Source organism: Phocoena phocoena, chromosome 4 (assembly GCF_963924675.1).
Source record: "Phocoena phocoena chromosome 4, mPhoPho1.1, whole genome shotgun sequence".
Taxonomy (NCBI): Eukaryota; Metazoa; Chordata; class Mammalia; order Artiodactyla; family Phocoenidae; genus Phocoena; species Phocoena phocoena.
The window spans coordinates 121712587-121735251 of record NC_089222.1 but is presented as its reverse complement, the minus strand read 5'-3'; the positions used below and the strand labels follow the sequence as shown (position 1 = coordinate 121735251).

At 36.7% G+C, this 22665-nt stretch overlaps 1 pseudogene; it reads right to left on the bottom strand.

Moving 5' to 3' along the window:
- Positions 1-11477: 11477 nt before the first annotated feature.
- On the bottom strand, positions 11478-13429 carry LOC136122086 (dual specificity protein kinase TTK-like; annotated as a pseudogene).
- Between the last annotated feature and the right edge of the window lie 9236 nt (positions 13430-22665).

The window sequence follows — 22665 nt, the reverse complement described above, 5'->3', positions numbered from 1 at the left end:
CTTTCAGTGTCATATTGCAGTATTAACAGGCCTACCCAAGGATTATTTGATTTTCTAGAGAATGGATCTTTGTTTTGACTTTATATGCTAATTCATTAGTGCTTAGACACCAGAAAGTTACATGCTTACTTGTAGATATCTGTTTAGTAGAAAAGATATCACCATCGTTTAGGATATAAACTGGTATTATAGGTAACCAAGTGATCTTATTCTAATATTCTACTTAAATGTCTTTCCTTATAGACTATGCAAACACTTATTCCCCAAATGTTCTTGGAATCAGCCTTTCCATATGACTGGTCTCTCATTAGTTAATGAGCTAAATAAAACCTTTGACATGTATTTATTCTATATTTATATAAGGTTCATGTTCTTAAATTCTGAAAATTATAATTAAATAGAATAAAGCTTAAAAGAAGAATGACTGTCCAAATTAAAAATAATTTTAAACAATTAAAATTTGATAATTAAAATAAATATTTTTCATTAAAATGAAATTTATTATAAAATTTAAAAGATGATGTCATGCTTTTTAAAATTTAAAACACTGGTGTAAAGGGAAACTCAGTCTCACTGTCTTTAGTTTCTCTTATGTAAGCTTATATTGTCTTTAAGATCAGCTAATGTATAATTTTGGTTCTATTATTTATTATGCAGTACTTCCTCAAGTCACTAGTAGTCTATTTCATATCATTGTATATGCCTGTTTATAAAATATCCATTTTACTATATTCTTACAGCTCAGAACAAGAGACTCCAGAAAGAGGAGGGACCTGACTGAGGGAATCTGATTGCTTCTGGAAAGCAAAGTGCAAGTCTGGTTGTGAATGTTAAGTGCCACTGGCTATAGCTCTCTGGAGCAGTATTTCTTGTCCTGTCAGGTGAGTTCAACAAGGTAGAAAAGTTATGCTCTACCTGGAGGTTTCGCTTGTAAAGAATGTTTACCTGTAAGGCCATTTGACTGCACTTAGTGCACTGAAGAGCAAGCCTTTGACCTCATGACAAGTAAAGAAGGGACAAAATGAAATGCTGCTTTCAGAGGGCACAGCACTCTGTCAGAGCGTGGGCCAACTCCTCTTTAATTAGTCAAAGAAATCACACCATTAAAGTCTTTACTTTTATTGAATCCAGAGAGAAAACAGTGATTCAGAGGAGGATAAAAAAAAAAGTGTATAATGTCTCACTGCCTTAGGATTTAATTCAAAATAATGGACAGGATTTATTTACATGTTTAAAAATTGTACATCTGCTAATGTTTTAATATTGTAATCTAATATTTCAGTTGTGGAAAGAGGCCATTGATAGTTATTAAAGAGTGAGAGGTGATAATAATAGTTACAACCTCAAAGTGCTATTGAGAGGCTTAAAGGAGGTAATGTATATAAATCTCTTGGTATTTTAGTCGGCAAATACTAGCATTTTATATTACATTATGTTTATTATATTATGGATATTACATTATGTATTGTTTTACTAGAGACTGTAGTAGGTTGAAACTAAAGAGAATTTTTCATATTTATATGCTCTATCAATCATTTTTATGTTTATTTTTAGAATCTAACTCTCATTCTATTTTTTTCTTTTTTTTTTTTTTTCCTGGTACATGGGCCTCTCACTGTTGTGGCCTCTCCCATTGCGGAGCACAGGCTCCGGACGCGCAGGCTCAGTGGCCATGGCTCACGGGCCCAGCTGCTCCACGGTATGTGGGATCTTCCTGAACTGGGGCAAGAACCCGTGTCCCTTGCATTGGCAGGCGGACTCTCAACCACTGCTCCACCAGGGAAGCCCTTTTATTCTTTTGTGACATATTTTCTACACCTGTTCTTTGGACTATCTTTCAACAGCATTATTAAGCAAAACAAAATTTGGCATAAATGCACTGGATCTTTAACAGTACCTATCACCTTCCACATATACCTATCAGGACCAAAACTGTTATAGGGCAAGAATAAAAATAGTCAAGAAAAAATACAATTTAGTTTTAAATAAGAATTATTTTTCAACCTTTTTGCAAACTCTTAAATTTAATACGAAGGGAAAATGGAGAATGTTGAAAATGATGGTGAATGCATCATTTGCTTGAAATGATCTATTTTCTTAAAAATCTCTTCAAATCTATTATACACCACCTCTATGGTATAAAAATTTCACACTGATGAACTATAATTGGTTTCCTGGACTGGATGACATATTTCCATTGATCCACACTCACTTATTAGCTTTGTGATCTTTAGGCTGGTGAGTAATAGCCAGATGATAGAATTTGAAGATTCTGAGAAAAGGGATGGACATAAAGAGAGAGACTAGCCTGAGATAAGAAATTGGATGCTTTCACCATCATGATAAGAGGAGAAGAGGAAAGAACATACTTTCATATAGACAAAAATTTAATAAAATGTGTCAAATCATATAATGTGTACATATATATATATATATACATATATATATGTACATGTATGTCATTTCAAAGAGGGGATATAAAATAGGTACAAACGTTCTTGAAACTATGTTTTTTTTTTTCATCTTTATTAGAGCATAATTGTTTTACAAAGGTGTGTTAGTTTCTGCTTTATAACAAAGTGAATCAGTTATACATAAACATATGTTCCCATATCTCTTCCCCCTTGCGTATCCCTCCCTCCCACCCTCCCTATCCCACCTCTCCAGGTGGTCACAAAGCACCCAGCTGATCTCCCCGTGCTATGCGGCTGCTTCCCACTAGCTATCTATTTTACGTTTGGTAGTGTATATATATGTCCATGCCACTCTCTTGCTTTGTCACAGCTTACCCTCCCCCCTCCCCATATCCTCAAGTCAATTCTCTAGTAGGTCTGTGTATTTATTCCTCTCTTACCCCTAGATTCTTCATGACATTTTTTTTTTCTTAAATTCCTTATATATGTGTTAGCATACGGTATTTGTCTTTCTCTTTCTGACTTACTTCACTCTGTATGACAGATTCTAAGTCTATCCACCTCATTACAAATAGCTCAATTTCGTTTCTTTTATGGCTGAGTTATATTCCATTGTATATATGTGCCACATCTTATTTATCCATTCATCCGATGATGGACACTTAGGCTGTTTCCATCTCTGGGCTATTATAAATAGAGCTGCAATGAACATTTTGGTACATGACTCTTTTTGAATTATGGTTTTCTCAGGGTATATGCCCAGTAGTGGGATTGCTGGGTCATATGGTAGTTCTCTTTGTAGTTTTTTAAGGAACATCTATACTGTTCTTCACAGTGGCTGTATCAATTTACATTCCCACCAACAGTGCAAGAGGGTTCCCTTTTCTCCACACCCTCTCCAGCATTTATTGTTTCTAGATTTTTTGATGATGGCCATTCTGACTGGTGTGAGATGATATCTCATTGTAGTTTTGATTTGCATTTCTCTAATGATTAGTGATGTTGAGCATTCTTTCATGTGTCTGTTGGCAGTCTGTATATCTTCTTTGGAGAAATGTCTATTTAGGTCTTCTGCCCATTTTTGGACTGGGTGGTTGTTTTTATGTTATTGAGCTGCATGAGCTGCTTATAAACTTTGGAGATTAATCCTTTGTCACTTGCTTCATTTGCAAATATTTTCTCCCATTCTGAGGGTTGTCTTTTCGTCTTGTTTATGGTTTCTTTTGCTGTGCAAAAGCTTTGAAGTTTCATTAGGTCCCATTTGTTTGTTTTTATTTCCATTTCTCTAGGAGGTGGGTCAAAAAGGATCTTTCTCTGCTTTATGTCATAGAGTGTTCTGCCTATGTTTTCCTCTAAGAGTTTGATAGTTTCTGGCCTTACATTTAGGTCTTCAATCCATTTTGAGCTTATTTTTGTGTATGGTGTTAGGGAGTGATCTGATCTCATACTTTTACATGTAGCTGTCCAGTTTTCCCAGCACCACTTACTGAAGAGGCTGTCCTTTCTCCACTGTACATTCCTGACTCCTTTATCAAAGATAAGGTGACCATATGTGCATGGGTTTATCTCTGGGCTTTCTATCCTGTTCCATTGATCTATCTTTCAGTTTTTGTGCCAGTACCATACTGTCTTGATTAGTGTAGCTTTGTAGTATAGTGTGAAGTCAGGGAGCCTGATTCCTCCAGCTCCGTTTTCCGTTCTCAAGAGTGCTTTGGCTATTCAGGGTCTTTTGTGCTTACATACAAATTGTGAAATTTTTTGTTCTAGTTCTGTGAAAAATGCCAGTGGTCGTTTGATAGGGATTGCATTGAATCTGTAGATTGCTTTGGATAGTAGAGTCATTTTCACAATGTTGATTCTTCCCATCCAAGAACATGGTATATATCTTCATCTATTTGTATCATCTTTAATTTCTTTCATCAGTGTCTTATAATTTTCTGCATACATGTCTTTTGTCTCCTTAGGTAGGTTTATTCCTAGATATCTTATTCTTTTTGTTACAGTGGTAAATGGGAGTGTTTTCTTGATTTCACTTTCAGAATTTTCATTATTAATGTATAGGAATGCCAGAGATTTCTGTGCATTAATTTTGTGTCCTGCTACTTTACCAAATTCATTGATTAGCTCTAGTAGTTTTCTGGTAGCATCTTTAGGATTCTCTATGTATAGTATCATGTCATCTGCAAACAGTGACAGCTTTACTTCTTCTTTTCTGATTTGGATTGCTTTTATTTCCTTTTCTTCTCTGATTGCTGTGGCTAAAACTTCCAAAACTATGTTGAATAAGAGGGGTGAGAGTGGGCAACCTTGTCTTGTTCCTGATCTTAGTGGAAATGGTTTCAGTTTTTCACCATTGAGGATGACGTTGGCTGTGGGTTTGTCATATATGTCCTTTATTATGTTGAGGAAAGTTCCCTCTATGCCTACTTTCTGCAGGTTTTTTTATCATAAATCGGTGTTGAATTCTGTCGAAAGCTTTCTCTGCATCTATTGAGATGATCTTATGTTTTTTCTCCTTCAATTTGTTAATATGGTGTATCACATTGATTGATTTGCGTATATTGAAGAATCCTTGCACTCATGGAATAAACCCCACTTGATCATGATGTATAATCCTTTTAACGTACTGTTGGATTCTGTTTGCTAGTATTTGTTGAGGATTTTTGCATGTATGTTTATCAGTGATATTGGCCTGTAGTTTTCTTTCTTTGTGAAATCTTTGTCTGCTTTTGGTATCAAGGTGATTTTGGCCTCATAAAATGAGTTTTGGAGTGTTTCTCCCTCTGCTATATTTTGGAAGAGTTTGAGAAGTATAGGTTGTTAGCTCTTCTCTAATTGTTTCATAGAATTCGCCTGTGAAGCCATCTGGTCCTGGGCTTTTGTTTGTTGGAAGATTTTAAATCACAGTTTCAATTTCAGTGCTTGTGATTGGTCTGTTCATATTTTCTATTTCTTCCTGATTCGGTCTTGGCAGGTTGTACATTTCTAAGAATTTGTTCATTTCTTCCAGGTTGTCCGTTTTATTGGCATAGAGTTGCTTGTAGTAATCTCTCATGATCTTTTGTATTTCTGCAGTGTCAGTTGTTACTTCTCCTTTTTCATTTCTAATTCTATTGATTTGAGTCTTCTCCCTTTTTTTCTTGATGAGTCTGTCTAATGGTTTATTAATTTTGTTTATCTTCTCAATTGATTTTGCTATTGTTTCTTTCTTTTCTCTTTCATATATTTCTGATCTGATTATTATGATTTCTTTCCTTCTGCTGACTTTGGGTTTTTTTTGTTCTTCTTTTTCTAATTGCTTTAGGTGTAATGTTAGGTTGTTTATTTGAGATATTTCCTGTTTCTTAAGGTAGGACTGTATTGCTGTAAGCTTCCCTCTTAGAACTGCTTTTGCTTCATCCCATAGATTTTGGGTCATCGTGTCTCCATTGCTATTTGTTTCTAGGTATTTTTAAACTTCCTCTTTGATTTCTTCAGTGACCACTTCGTTATCAAGTCGTGTATTGTTTACCCTCCATGTGTTTGTATTTTTTACAGATCTTTTTCCTGTAATTAATATCTAGTCTCATAGCGTTGTGCTCAGAAAAGATACTTGAAACAATTTCAATTTTCTTAAATTTACTAAGGCTTCTCTTGTGACCCAAGATATGATCTATCCTGGAGAATGGTCCATGAACACTGGAGAAAAATGTGTATTCTGTTGTTTTTGGATGGAATGTCCTATAAATATCAATTAAGTCCATCTTTTTAATGTACCATTTAAACCTTGTGTTTCCTTATTTATTTTCATTTTGGATGATCTGTCCATGGGTGAAAGTGAGGTGTTAAAGTCTCCTAGTATGAATGTGTTACTGTTGACTTCCCCTTTTATGGCTGTTAGTATTTGCCTTATGTATCAAGGTGCTCCTATATTGGGTGCATAAATATTTACAATTGTTATATCTTCTTCTTGGATTGATCCCTTGATCATTATGTAGTGTCCTTCTTTGTCTCTTCTAATAGTCTTATTTTAAAGTCTATTTTGTCTGATATGAGAATTGCTACTCCAGCTTTCTTTTGGTTTCTATTTGCATGGAATATCTTTTTCCATCCCCTTACTTTCAGTCTGTATGTGTCTCTAGGTCTGAAGTGGGTCTCTTGAAGACAGCAAATATATGGGTCTTGTTTTGTATCCATTTAACCAATCTGTGTCTTTTGGTGGGACCATTTAGTCCATTTACATTTAAGGTAATTATTGATATGTATGTTCGTATTCCCATTTTCTTAATTGTTTTGGGTTTGTTATTGTAGGTCTTTTCCTCCTCTTGTTTTTCTTGCATAGAGAAGTTCCTTTAGCATTTGTTGTAAAGCTGATTGTGTGGTGCTGAACTCTCTCAGCTTTTGCTTGTCTGTAAAGGTTTTAATTTCTCCATCAAATCTGAATGAGATCCTTGCATGGTAGAGTAATCTTGGTTGCAAGTTTTTCTCCTTCATCACTTTAAATATGTCCCTCCAGTCCCTTCTGGCTTGCAGCGTTTCTGTTGAAAGATCAGCTGTTAACTTTATGGGGATTCCCTTGTGTGTTATTTGTTGTTTTTCCGTTTTGCTTTTAATATGTTTTCTTTTCATTTAATTTTTGACAGTTTCATTAACATGTGTCTTGGCGTATTTCTCCTTGGATTTATCCTGTATGGGACTCTCTGTGTTTCCTGGACTTGATTAACTATTTCTTTTCCCACATTAGGGAAGTTTTCAACTATAATCTCTTCAAATATTTTCTCAGTCCCTTTCTTTTTCTCTTCTTCTTCTGGAAGCCCTATAATTTGAATGTTGGTGCATTTAATGTCATCCCAGAGGTCTCTGAGACTGTCCTTAGTTATTTTCATTCTTTTTTCTTTATTCTGCTCTGCAGTAGTTATTTCCACTATTTTATCTTCCAGGTCACTTATGCATTCTTCTGCCTCAGTTATTCTGCTATTGATCCCTTCTAGAGTATTTTAAATTTCATTTATTGTGTTGTTCATCATTGTTTGTTTCACCTTTAGTTCTTCTAGGTCCTTGTTAAATGTTTCTTGCATTTTGTGCATTCTATTTCTAAGATTTTGGATCATCTTTACTATCATTATTCTGAATTCTTTTTCAGTTAGACTATCTATTTCCTCTTCATTTCTTAGGTCTGGTGGGTTTTTATCTTGCTCCTTCATCTGGTATGTGTTTTTCTGTCTTCTCATTTTGCTTATCTTACTGTATTTGAAGTCTCCTTTTTGCAGGCTGCAGGTTTGTAGTTCCCGTTGTGTTTGGTGTCTGTCCACAGTGCCAAAGGTTGGTTCAGTGGGTTTTGTAGGCTTCCTGGTGGAGGGCACTAGTGCCTGTGTTCTGATGGATGAGTCTGGATCTTGTCTTTCTGGTGGGCAGGTCCACGTCTGGTGGTGTGTTTTGAGGTGTCTGTGGACTTATTATGATTTTAGACAGCCTTTCTGCTAATGGGGGGGGGGGTTGTTCCTGTCTTGCTAGTTGTTTGGCATAGGGTTTCCAGCACTGTAGCTTGCTCATCGAGTGAAGCTGGGTGCTGGTGTTGAGATGGAGATCCCTGGGAGATTTTCACCGTTTGATATTATGTGGAGCTGGGAGGTCTCTTGTGGTCTCTTATGCCTCTCCCTCCTCAGACACACAGCACTGACTCCTGGCTGCAGCACCAAGAGCCTTTCATGCACATGGCTCAGAATCAAAGGGAGAAAAAGTAGAAAGAAAGATTTAGTAGAAGTAGAAAGAAAGAAAGGAGGAAGGGAGGGAGGGAGGAAGGAAGGAATGAAGGAAGGAGGGAAGGAAGGAAAAAAGAAAGAAGATAAAGTAAAATAAAATAAAGTAAGATACAATATAATAAAATTATTCATACAAAAAAGTAGTTATTAAGAAAAAAAATTAAAAAGGAAAATGGATGGATAGAACCCTAGGACAAATGGTGGAAGCAAAGCTATACAGAAAAAATCTCACACAGAAGCATACACATAGACACTCACAAAAAGAGGAAAAGGGGAAAAAATCATTAATCTTGCTCTCAAATTCCACCTCCTCAATTTGGGATGATTTGTTGTCTAAAGGAGGGAAGGAATTAAAGAAAGAAAGAAGATAAGTTAAAATAAAATAAAGTTATTAAAGTAAAACAACATAATTATAAAAAAAAGTTAAAAAAAAAAAAAAAAGAAAGGATAGAACCCTAGGACAAATGGTGGAAGCACAGCTATACAGACAAAATCTCACACAGAAGCATACACATACACCCTCACAAAAAGAGGGAAAGGGGGAAAAATCATAAATCTTGCTCTCAAAGTCCACCTCCTCAATTTGGGATGACTCGTTGTCTATTCATGTATTCTACAGATACAGGGTACATGAAGTTGATTGTGGAGCTTTAATCCGCTGCTTCTGAGGCTGCTGGGGGAAAGTTCCCTTTCTCTTCTTTGTTCTCACAGCTCCCGGGGCTCAGCTTTGGATTTGTCCCCGCCTCTGCGTGTAGTTCGCCAGAGGGCATCTGTTCCTCGCTCAGACAGGACGGGGTTAAAGAAGCCGCTGATTCAGGGGCTCTGGCTCACTCAGGCCATGGGGAGGACAGGGCATGGATGAGGGGCAAGGCTGCGGAGGCAGAGGCCGTTGTGACGTTGCACCAGCCTGAGGTGTGCCATGCGTTCTCCTGGGGGAATTCTCCCTGGATCCCGGGACCCTGGCAGTGGCGGGCTGCACAGGCTCCCCGGAAGGGGGCTGCGGTTAGTGACCTGTGCTTGCACACAGGTTTCTTGTTGGTGACAGCAGCAGCCTTAACGTCTCATGCCCGTCTCTGGTGTCTGCGCTGTTAGCTGCGGCTCGTGCCCATCTCTGGAGCTCCTTTAAGCAGCACTCTTAATCCCCTCTCCTTGCGCATCAGGAAACAAAGAGGGAAGAAAAAGTCTCTTGCCTCTTCGGCAGGTCCAGACTTTTCCCCCAACTCCCTCCCGGCTAGCCGTGGTTCACTAACGCCCTGCAGGCTGTGTTCATGCCGCCAACACCAGTCCTCTCCCAGTGCTCCAACTGAAGCCCGAGCCTCAGCTCGCAGCCCCACCCACCCCGGCGGGTGAGCAGACAAGCCTCCCGGGCTGGTGAGTGCTGGTCGGCCCTGATCCTCTGTGCGGGAATCTCTCTGCTTTGCCCTCCGCACCCTTGTTGTTGTGCTCTCCTCCACGGCTCCAAAGCTTTTCCCCTCCACCACCTGCAGTCTCTGACTGCGAAGGGGCTTCCCAGTGTGTGGGAACCTTTCCTCCTTCACAGCTCCCTCCCACTGGTGCAGGTCCCGTCCCTATCCTTTTGTCTCTGTTTATTCTTTTCTCTTTTGCCCTACCCAGGTACGTGGGTACTTTCTTGCCTTTTGGGAGGTCTGAGGTCTTCTGCCAGCGTTCATTAGGTGTCCTGTAGGAGTTGTTCCACGTGTAGTTGTATTTCTGGTGTATCTGTGGGGAGGAAGGTGATCTCCGCGTCTTACTCTTCCGCCATCTTCCCGGAAGCCTCTGAAACTATGTTCTTAATCATAGAACACTTTTGTTTCTGAATACAAAGTATCTTGTGAACATCTTAAAAATCTGCTTTAGAAATGCTGCTTTGAATGGAAGAATGATAGTTAAAAAGTGTAAATGTTATTTGGACATAAGAAAAAGTATATACATCCTTGCAATTGGAAAGACTTATGGCTCCTTATGGTACTTTTAAATTAAGTTTATTGATTGCATTATTTAATAAATATTTACCATTAGTTTTTAATAAGATCTTAGGATTAAAAAGTTATTTTGGGGGCTTCCCTGGTGGCGCAGTGGTTGAGAGTCCGCCTGCCGATGCAGGGGACATGGGTTCGTGCCCCGGTCCGGGAAGATCCCACATGCCGCGGAGCAGTTGGCCTCGTGAGCCATGGCCACTGAGCCTGCGCGTCCGGAGCCTGTGCTCCACAACGGGAGAGGCCACAACAGTGAGAGGCCCTAGTAGAGCAAAAAAAAAAAAAAGTTATTTTGAACACTTCCTCTAATTTTACTAGTCATTTTCATTGCATTTAGATGCTATTGTGGTTCATACAAATAGATTTATGGCTGCAAAATCCATGTCCCTGCTGTATTTTATTAATACATGATGTCTCTATCCTTTTTATTGATTTATAATCTTTAATGTTACTTTCTCTTAGTATTTCTTCTCCACATGTCTTATTTTGACTTTGCTGATTTCTACATCTTCAACTTTTTTTAAAAAAATCACTTCGTTTTGAGAATCTTTGTTTCTGAATATAACATATCTGGGTGATAGGTCTTAATCCAGTATGACAGTCTTTGTCTTCTGTTGGATCAATTCCTTCCTTTTTTCCTTTCTTTCATTTCTCTCTCTCTCTCTCTTTATTCTTTGAAATTTTAGTTTCATTTTATGCTGCAAAACTTTTTACATGATTTTCCCAATGTTTCAATTTTCCAACATTTTTTCTAATGTGAAAACACATCAAATACATTAGACTCATAGTAAACTACAAACAGTGAAAAACAATTCTAGAATTTATTGCATATGGTACCATCAGTGGTTGCTATTTTTAGAGATTTCTTTGGGAGATTATCCATTGAAACATAACACTTCAGAGCAGTTATCTTCAAGAGTTGACTTCTGAAGACAATAAAGAGTACAACAGTCCAATATTTTATAGGTGTTGTTTGACAGGTTATGAGTAGCTGCAAGCCATTTCTACACATTTTTTTCCAAAAGGCTTAGATGATGAAGATGAATCACTACTTTCAACACTACCCTACTGACATAAAGTTCTAACAACTTTCAAAATGGACTTAGAATTTGGACCAACAAGTTGGTTCAGGATATGTTTTATTTCTTTGGTGGTTCTCTTATCCATCTCAGTACTTTGGTGAATTTGAAATTGATCATATACTGCACCAGGAGCTCAGATATACTCCTGTTTAGAGTCCCTTATTAAGCCATACTTCCTCATATCTAAAAGTAATTTATCTAACATTTCAGGAAATTTAATTTTATGGTTAAGATAAATAGCTTGGAAATCTAAGTCTAAACAATCTAAAATTGTTCAGAAATATGCACATGGATTAGAAATATATTTACATGCTGAAATGGCATTTTCCCATAAGTCATTAATAGAGAATGGAACCTAAAGATCAAACATCATTTTGAAGGCTTAACTTTGATTTCTGTTTTCTCTTGAGGAAAATATATTTTCTATTATTTCTGGTAATCTATAATTAACTGTACCAACCTTACAATATTAATCAATTCATGTTGTGCCTGGATGTTTATATAAAGTTTGCAACCCAAAAAATCAATTAGCTTTAGCATTCCATCAGAAAGTTAACAGGTTTCAGGTCACTGTGAAAAATGCCATGTTGATAAATTATGTGAAGGGCCCCAACATATTTTTTCAGTTTCTCTAGTATTCCTGTGATGCTGGATTTTTTTTTTAAGCCAACGATTAAGATCAATATTTCCACACTCCTCTGCCATATAGATGTAGTGGTCTCTGATTTTATAATCCTAAAGTTAGGTACATTATTGCTGTGTTGTTATAATTTATTAAAATAAGTCATAACTCCCATAACTCTCAATTGTTTGGTCACCTGATTCTTCTAGGTTCACATATTTTATAGCGTGTATCTGCTTCTTTTCACTAAACACCTGAAATACCTTACTTGAATTTTTATGTCCTACCTGCTTTAAAGTTGAATTGTTTTTATGTTATCTGAAATGTATTTTTTATTAAGATGTTGAAATCATAAGTAAAGTTTATCAATCTATTAATTCAGTTGTTTCATTTTTGATTTAAGTATTCACATACTTGTTTTTCTTCAAGTTAATTGCTTCTTTTATATCAGAGATTCCTTTATCTGTGCTGACTTTATCAGTTCCTATTTTCAACCACTGTTAATTTGGACTTTTTTTACTGCATTTCTTTCCCATTAATTGACATTTACCATTCCTCTCTCTTTATCAGATGATTTTACTTTTATTACAAGTTAACAATTGCTTCTCTCACTGAAAGGCATTGTTTATACTGCCTCATGCTCTTTAATTCTCTCTTACAACATTTCTGTATAGAAAACTATTTTGAGAATACTTTAAAAGTCTCCCCATTTCCCCTTTCACACAATGAGACCTATGGAACAACTTGAACTTCCTTTTTCTCATGCTTCATGCCTATCTTGGATTTTGACTAAGATAGTATAGTTCTTACTAGGACTATCTTTCTGTGAGTTTTATGCTGCTCTCAAGCAATACCAGAAAGTATACATTCATCCATTTTGAGTTATTCTATAAATAAATAAATTTGTATATAATTATATAATATTATATATTACACATAAATGTATATAAAACAAAATAAATATAAATATAGAAACAATATATATCAATAATATACATTATATATTATGTATATTTATTTACACAGACACACATGTGTAAGTTGTATAAATATCAAGTTTATTTATACCAATGTTCATAAGTACTATTAATCTACTATTCCATCTTTTCTTCATTGCTATATTTTGAGGTCTTGTTTTGGTTAATGTTTGGTTTGGTGGTAGATTTTTTTTTTTAATTTTTATTTCCAAACATTTTTCTTAAGTGTGATAGTTGAGGAATACACTTTTGAATTCTGGCATCTCTTCAAACATCTTTGTGCATCTGAGATGCAAATGACATCATTAGTAAATTTGGAGTTCCTGGGCTGAAATCCTTTTCTTTCAGTAGTTCATAAGTGGTATTCTGCATTTAGCTGCTGATAATACAAAGATGCCAGTCAGATTTATTTTCCTCTGCTTGTAGCTTATCTTTACATATAGAGAATTATAAAATTATTTCTCTATTGTTACAGATGATATGTTTTATCAAGATAGGTGTTCTTTCTCACCAGTACAGCCTGGAACTCAATGACATCTCTCAATATGAAGACACATGCTTCATTCAACTCAGAGAATTGCCTTCAATCAAGTGTTCTGTTATACCTGATCCTCCATCTGTCCATTTTCCTCCCTTTGAAACTCCTATTCTTTTCTTGCTAATTTTCCTGAACTTGTTAACTCACCAATTTCAGTCTCAATTTCTTCTCATTTCATCTATTTTCTGAGTGTGTCTTCCTAAGTGCTTAAAACAAATCAGGTGTCCATATGTCTCCTCCAGCAGGTCTTTCTCTCTTGCCATGTGTTTCAAACTTTCCATCTTATGTTTCTCTCTGTGGTTCCTGAGGTCTATCAAGTAAGCGGCAATTTTACTCTGCCAGTAAATTGAGACTTAGATTGAATATTTGAATGTCTCCCATGAACAGAATTCTCAGGGTTTCTGAGGTAAATGGGACTCCTTGTCTGGGGAGCTGTGGATTAAGGGCAGACTGTCACTACCCTCCTGAGGTAAATGGAAGAGTCCTTTCTGCTCTTTGGTATTTGTCTACTTCCAACCTTCTCAGTAGTGAAGAATCAGCTCACTTGTTGTTTGCAACCTGGGCTCACTGAGGTCAGGGATTTCCGGGCCACATCTTAAAAGAAAATTCTACTTTCAACCTTCACCTGGAATACGCTTCCACCTGGGCTCTACAGATCTCTGGACACCAAGCACTTTAAAGAGTAAGTCATACAGCATCAGATTTTCATTTGGAGAGATAAGGAGAGGAAAACTGTGGATGATGAATTTGAGTGGGCAAACTTGAAAACAGGGATAATATTTTGACATATTGAGTAAATCCAGGTGATATATGATATGAAATGAATATAGAAATTGACTATATGATAGAGAAAATGTAAAGAATTTTTAATCCTTTAAGAGATATAACAAAAGCCATGACCATTGATTAAGTATAGAGGGCAAGAAAGCAAGAGCCACCTGAGCTAAAACTCAAGATTCTGGTTTGAGGTAAGGTGACAAGATAAATTTTTTGCCTTTTAATGAGAAAGGAGAAGTGTATTATTTGGACCAAATTGGTACCAGAATATACTGCTGGGTCTATAAAATCTCCTACCCAGATTGGGATTTCCAGATATTCATTGGTTCTCTATCATGAACTCAATAAAACTTGATAAAATGGAATTTTGAAGATTTTTAAAAGATCAAGATCATAAAGATTATTGATAACATTGTTTCACAGGTACTTTAACACTATTTTGAAAAAGAATCTCTGTTCACTCTGAATTCATTCAGTCATTAAGTATTCTCTATCTTTATATCATTAACAGGAATGGTGAGAAGCAGTTTAGAATCAAAGATGAATAAAACAGTCTCTTTCCTGAAGAAGTTCTGTTACATCGATAAACTCTTATTTCTCAGAACTCTTATGGCTCAGTATCAGAGAAATTCATAGATTGTCATGAGAAGAGAGGACCTGGAGGTAGTGTTGGTGAGAGAAGTCGTACCTAATCTGATTTTTAAAGGATGAAGAGAAGTTAAATAGGGAAAGCTCAAGGACATTTTAGAAAGAAAATGACACAAAAGCGGATGACTGTGGCAAAAAACAGCATAGTATAAGCGGAGCAATACAAGCAATTTTGTGCAGCTAGTTAATAAATGTGAAACTGGGATTAAAAAAGAAAGAATTTGAATGGCGCAGTAAGTGCCGGGTCATGAAATAGTTTGTTAGGAAGTTTAAGAATTAACCTATACATAATGAGAAGCTAGGAAATATTTACAGAATTTTTTTTTTTTATGACAGCAACATGGTCAGATTTTTTTTTTTTTAGACAGATCACTTTCTCGGCTGTAATGTAAATGGATCCAAGGAGGATAAGACTGGAAACAACAGAGATTTTGGAAGTTACTGCATTGGTTTAAGACAGAGATAGTCATGTTGGAATTATGTCATTTGAATAGGAATAAAGTCAATTTAAGTTTTAGACAGATAACTTGATTTTATGTTCTAGTTAAATTGAGTATAAAAGTAAAGATTCCCAGATGACAGGTGGTCAAGCACATGTAAGGCTATAAGGAGACAGCTGGGTTGGAAATAAGATTTTGAGTCATCAGCTCACAGGTGTTAGAGGAAGGCATGAGAATGGAGAGAATTTCTCAGGAAAATCATGCCAAGTGAAGTGGTATTAATCTGAACTAGGAATTATGGTGGTAAGCAAGCTTAAAGGGTGGACAAAGAAAGTGGTCATCAGGAAAAATTAGTTTTTTTAAAGATAAAGAGATATCTAATAACATTGGCACCTGAAGACATCAGTACTGTTTACTAATATCCAGTCCTCTCTTCCCTTGGGCACATGGGAGGATTGTACTCCTCATTCCCTGTGAGTTAGGCATGGTCAACAGACTCATTCGATCAATGAAATGTGAATAATAGAGACATATTACTTCCAAGAGAAAGCCAGTAATTGCCCAACTCCCCACGCCCTCTGACTTTGGTATGCTTATCACAGAAGCATTTGTTGAGATGAAGCCTCAAAAAGCCTGGATTATTGTCTATTCTTCATAGCTGAGTGAATGTTGTTTCAACAGAATTTTAAATACTAAATCTAATCTTAGCCCATGAAAAGAGCTGTTAGTATTCATTAGGAAATCCATTGTGATCTTAGCAGGACATTTTTGGTGACCTAGTGAGATAAGTCAAACTTCAGTGCATCTAGGAGTTTAACGGACGTGATATGGTGGACATAATATGCGTCTCTTGCTACTATATGAACAGTGGGAGAGAGGAGAGAAACTAGAGAGTATATCCAGGGAACTGTAGAGTCAAGACAGGGTCCAATTCGGCAGGGGTGAATCAAAGAGAGAGACTTCAGGAATGTTCGTGCTGAGGGAAGGGAACCAGTTACAATAGGAATGAACACAAAAGAAAAGGAGTGATCAGTGAAGCTATTTTCTATAATGCCAGGAGATATTGCAATAAAGGACACACAGGGAGGAGGATTTAGGATGAGCTACAGTCACACAAAGAGAGGGCTATAAACAGGAAGAGATAACCCTCAATATCCTAGACAGGAAGTTAGGAGGGATAGAGAGGAAGGAATTAAGGAAAGAACAAGGGTTTAGTTAAGGTAAAATAACAAATCATGAGAGTGACAGCCTTCTGTGTTAAATGAGATATTGGGTGGTTTGTTAATAATGAAATTATGTTTTCAGAGGTTACAGTGCAAATTTTGGAGGTGGGGCAATAAGAAAAAAGACAGCAGTATAGACGTTTACATCAGAGAATATTTAGAGGAAAACTGGGAAAAAAGGATTTATCCATCAACAAATTGATAATTGAGATCTTTGTCATGTCTTTTAACTTTGTCTAAAGTCTTTTAGTAACAAAACTACTCAGTATGCTAAGCAATATCTGCCCTGGTGTTAGTGGCTCTGCCATATGTTTTAAATAATATCGTTTAAAAGATGTTGAACAGTGTGCATCTTCTAAAATCTTGTAATACTAAAATCAGTCGATTGTAGAATGACCTAAAACAATAATTCCATTAAATATGTTCATGAGCAGTATTTTAGAATCATTTTCTTTGCCTAGTATCATGATTTATATCTTAACTAATTGGAATCTTTTTTTTTTTAATTGCTCTGTGACAAATATCACAAACTAAGTGGCTTAAAACAACACAAATATGTTATCTCCCAGTTTCAACTGTTGAAGAGCCTGGCACTATCTAGCTGACTTCTTTGCTCATGTTGGCTGGGGCTGCTATCTCATCTGAAGCTTAAATTCCCCTTCCCAGCTCATTCAAGCTGTAATTAGAACTTAGATTCTTTGGATTATAGGACTGAGGTTCCAACTTTCTTACTGGCTGTTAGTCAGAGCCCATTCTTAGCATTGAGAGGCTGTTTGTGGTTTCCTGTGTTCATCATAATATGGTGGTTGCTCCTTTAAGGCTTTGAAACTTACTTCTTCTCACTGTGATTTAAAGAGCTCATATAGACAGGCCCATCCACATAATTTCCTTTTGATTCACTCAAGGTCAGCTGATTAGTAAACTTACCTCTATTTACATTTGTAAAGTCTCCTTTGTCACCTAATATAATCATGAGAGTGATAATCCACCAAATTCACAGGTTCTGAACACACTCAAGATGAGGAAATTACACAAGACATTTACACCAATGTGAAAATCTTTAGGGCCATCTTAGAATTACAATTATGCCAACAATCTTGACAATCAGAACACTTAAATAGTACATTGGCTTCCCTGGTGGCACAGTGGTTGAGAGCCTGCCTGCCGATGCAGGGATCACGGGTTCATGCCCCGGTCGGGTAAGATCCCACGTGCCACGGAGTGGCTGGGCCCGTGAGCCATGGCCGCTTAGCCTGCGCGTCCGGAGCATGCACATCCGGAGCCTGTGCTCCGCAACGGGAGAGGCCACAACGGTGAGAGGCCCAAGTACCACACACACACACACACACACACACACAAAATAGTATAAAAATTGATGTAGAAAGAGGAGCATGAGAGAACAAAGTCATGCATGGGAGAGGAAATGCAAGAGATATTTTTACATAAAGAAGATGAATGATTTTATGAGCTTCTAAAACTGACCCAAAAGGATTTTTTAATCTCCTATAGCCATGGAGATATAAAGAAAAAACACAAATTTTTGACTTTTCAAGTAAAAGATTACAATGCAAATGAAATTCATAACCTCTCTGGAGCTCTTAAGTGAAAGTGAGAATGATGATTAGAAAAAATCGGAATGATGGAATTTGTAGGAATTCTGATAGATTATGATTATTTACACCACCACCTCCAATCTTCTTTAACTTTGCTTTTAAAAAGAAAAAAATCTCTTGCTCTAATGGAGATTGTTAGCATTCCTTTGCTTTAACTCTCTTTAATAACCTCATTTGAAGCAGATGCATTTCAAGGGGATGCTGATTGATTTTAAGATCCACAAATACAATCTCTCAGATCTTCCTGAGCCATACCCTCAGAAGAATTAAGATGAATTATGACTTGAGAGGAGATGGACAAAAATCTGGCAAATCATTTCGTTTTTATTCTACTATTTATAACAACCAAAACCTGGGGCTTCATGTAATTCATGTACGAAAATATTATACATGTGTTACGTTAGGAAGGAAAAATCATAACATTATATGGAGTCAAACAATTAATATGGATTGCAGCTTGAGCAGTGATAGGTATCTCTAATTACTTGGTAGATAACTGAAATCTGGACTCAATATTGGCTTATGTTAAATAAAGTTGAGATATTGGAACTTAACTAGAACATAATGAAGGAAGAAATGACAGTACTTAGCGAGAGAAGCTATCTGTAGAGAATTCTTCATAGGTTATTTACTCACACTAACTAATCATGCTCCCAAGGGGGCTCTTCAGTTGCTTTCCCTTCTCCCTGGTCTTCCTTCATTTTCTCTGGCTCTTGGGCTAAGGGTAGTGTACATATGTTCAACTCCATAACAAAGGGCTCTGGTTTCTGTAGGATGTCTTCATCACTGAGCTCAGAGGTAACAAGGAGCAGTATGATATTCAGTCTGTCCTCCTGTGGTTCCAGCTTTCTACTATCTTCTCTTCCTGCCTGTAGACTTCAGCCTCCAGCATTAGAAACAAAAACATCCTTGCAAAGGCTATTTAGTCAAAAACCCTACTTCCATAAGTCATTTTCTATAATAACTATCTCACTGTTTCAGCTCCTCTGATTGAACCCTGACTGACACAAAAAGAAATCTAGTAATTTTTAAAATAAGTATAGTAGAAAAAGCAAGAAATACAAACAAATCTAAGTGGAATGAAGACACTTGAGGTGAGGCACCAAGTTGGAGAATCAAGGGCTTCTTACCTAATTCCCAAATTAGAACCAATAGGTAGACTCTACAGATCCTGGAGTAAAGGAGAAACTGGGTTTCCTTAAAGGTGTATCCTCGTGACAAAAATGCAAATATGTAATGGAGATAGTCTTCCTGGTTTTCCGCTGGCGTCCTGTGAACATTTTTAGGGTAACTTGCTTTGGACAAAGAGAAGTATTGAGAACTTTTAAGTGTTACTCAGTGCACAGTTGTGAACTGACATGAAGTTTTGATCATCCAAAAGACCACTGCACATTTTTACTCAGAATGGGGGCTCATGGAGGTCAGTTGAGAAATTATATGTTGGCCTGAATCCATCTTTTAGTGGGCTTGGTAAATTTGCAAAAACATTCTGTAGTTATCTTCCCAAATTCCAGGTATATAGTTAACATATCTCCATAGTTGACAGAATTCCTACGTTGGTTTCCTGGCCCATGGAGTAAAGGCTGTTATGGTACAAAGGAAAAGTGGAGGTCTCTGATCTCATTATATCCAAAAAGAAAAAAAAAAAAAAAGAATATTATCCATGATGCAATCTCAAAGAATGATGCCAACATCAAAGACTTGAAAGATGTAAGAATAGTGAGTTCTAACTTATCTCCATTGAAAATGCCACTTTGGCTATGAAGAAATACCAGTGATGTAGAATGAACGGGAATTATTGGAAACAATTAGAAATTGCCTCCATTGCAACTGTCGTTTCAGATGCGATCTGCATACTGTAACAAATACCACAAAGGTCAGTAAGCGTGGCAAAAAACTATTAATATGGTAAATGCTTGCATCTATGTTTTAATTAGGAAGGACCACCAGAGAGTTTGCTTTCATAAAGCACTGAGGACAGCACATCTTCACAGTATTACCTCAGGAATTTGTCAGCTCTGTCCTATGTCACAGCGTAGTACACAGGAAACTTGTTTTACCATACCTTTGAACATAATAATATCTTACCAGACTGATATCATGGAAATTAGATTATAGTGGTTAAGACATAACAAGTAACCTTTAGAACTATTTGTAAGAGGTACTTGCCAATAGTGGAAGATAATTTTCCATGAAAATTCAGAAAGGATGAATGTTATGCATGAAGTCACTAAGGACTTCCCTTAAATAGGGCCTGTGTAGCTGAGTAACTAATCTCCAGTTGCTAAATGCTAAATTCCTAATAGGATGTCATTTCCCAAGAGGACCACCCTGATTCCTGATGGTAGTTGAATTATATTTAATCTCTTCCTTCCATCACATAGGGGAGAAGGGTAAGGAAAATAAATAATTCATTAAAACGGTGACTCGGGTTATAGATGTTTTTGTCTGCCCCAAATTCTTTCAGCATCACCCTTATTGGCTTATTAAATACTTTATTTAACATTGTGATATTCATACAACACAGTTCCTGAACAAAGACATCATTTTTCAACCAATGAAACAAGAAAACTTGCTTACTATCACGAAGTTCGTTGGTTTCGCCATATAACCCCATTCTTAGAAGCAGCAGGATTAATATTGATACAAATTGAGATGGTCCCTGAGGACTTAGTTATTTTGCTGATTGGATGACAATAACTTGTCATGCTACAATGACTATTATAGTTGGAAAAGTACACCATATATTGGAATAAATGTAAAAGTTTTGGATTCTATTCTTGGCTCTACCTTTAATTAATTGGATAGATTGAGACAAATCAGTATGCTTTCATAATTTTTTTATTAATTAATTAATTTAATTTATTTATTATTTTTGGCTGTGTTGGGTCTTTGTTGCTGTGTGTGGGCTTTCTCTAGTTGTGGCAGGCGGGAGCTAGTCTTCATTGCGGTGCACGGGCTTCTCCTTGCAGTGGCTTCTCTTGCTGCAGAGCACGGGCTCTAGGCATGTGGGCTTCAGCAGTTGTGGCGGGTGGGCTTCCGTAGTTGTGGCTCGTGGGCTCTAGAGCACAGGCTCAGTAGTTGTGGCGCATGGCTTATAGTTGCTCCGAGGCATGTGGGATCTTCCCGGACCAGGGTTCAAACTGGTGTCCCCTGCATTGGCAGGTGGATTCTTAACCACTGTGCCACCAGGGAAGCCCATCATATTTTTAAAAAGAAGAAAGATTGTTTCTAAGAACGACAGAAGTATCCAAGGTGTTTGAGAAAGATCCAATGGTTAAAAGTTTACAATGAATATTTTAAAGTATATTTAGTTTTAAATGTAATGCCCCTTTAAAAATATCTGAGAAACTTCTTTTGGATGTTAGGTGGTTATCAGTGGCTATCAGATGCCTATAACTGAGATTTGATCTGTCAGTTTATCATATGAACAGTGTTTGATATGCTGAACTTTTGACCATTACATCCTTTTAGTGTGTTTTTGTTTTTATTTAAATATATTTTTGTTTGTAATTGTTGAAGTAGAAATTCTTAATGGTTTAGGACAAATTTCATGCTTTGCCAAAGTTTTGAATATTATTTTGAATTCACTAAACTTTAAAAGAATTTTATGACTGAAAAAAATGATTAATATATAGTAAGATCCACGGTTCTACTGACTAAAGAGAACTGAACTCTTCTTTCATTTACAGTTAAGATCTCAGAGTAATCTTCTTTTTTTGGCATGCAGGTGAAAGTCAGAGTTGAGTAATTATGATGGCAAAAGGAACAGCTGTTAAACATTCCAAAGTGAGCATTATAAACCTAATATAATATCAAGCTTTGTAAGTTAATGTTGGTATAGGATTTTTATATTCTTAGGAAAAACTAGTTAAAAAAAAAGTACAAAATATGAGAGAAATGTATTTATTTTAAACATCTTTATTAGAGTATAATTGCTTTACAATGGTATGTCAGTTTCTGCTTTATAGCAAAGTGAATCAGTTATACATATACATATGTGAATCAGTTATACATATACATATCTCTTCCCTCTTGCATCTCCCTCCCTCCCACACTCCCTATCCCACCCCTCTGGGTGATCACAAAGCACCGAGCTGATCTCTCTGTGCTATACAGTCGCTTCCCACTAGCTATTTATTTTACGTTTGGTAGTGTATATATGTCCATGCCACTTTCTCACTTTTTCCCAGCTTACCCGTCCCCCTCCCCATATCCTCAAGTCCATTCTCTACTAGGTCTGCATCTTTATTCCCATCTTATTCCTATGTTCTTTGAACCATTTTTTTCTTTTTTTTAGATTCCATATATATGTGTTAGCATACGGTATTTGTTTTTCTCTTTCAGACTTACTTCACTCTGTATGAGTCTCTAGGTCCATCCACCTCGCTACCAATAACTCAATTTCATTTTTTTTTATGGCTGAGTAATATTCCATTGTATATATGTGCCACATCTTCTTTATCCATTCATCTGTTGATGGACACTTATGTTGCTTCCATGTCCTGGCTATTGTAAATAGAACTGCATTGAACATTTTGGTACATGACACTTTTTTTTTTTTTTTGCAGTACACGGGCCTCTCACTGTTGTGGCCTCTCCCATTGCAGAGCA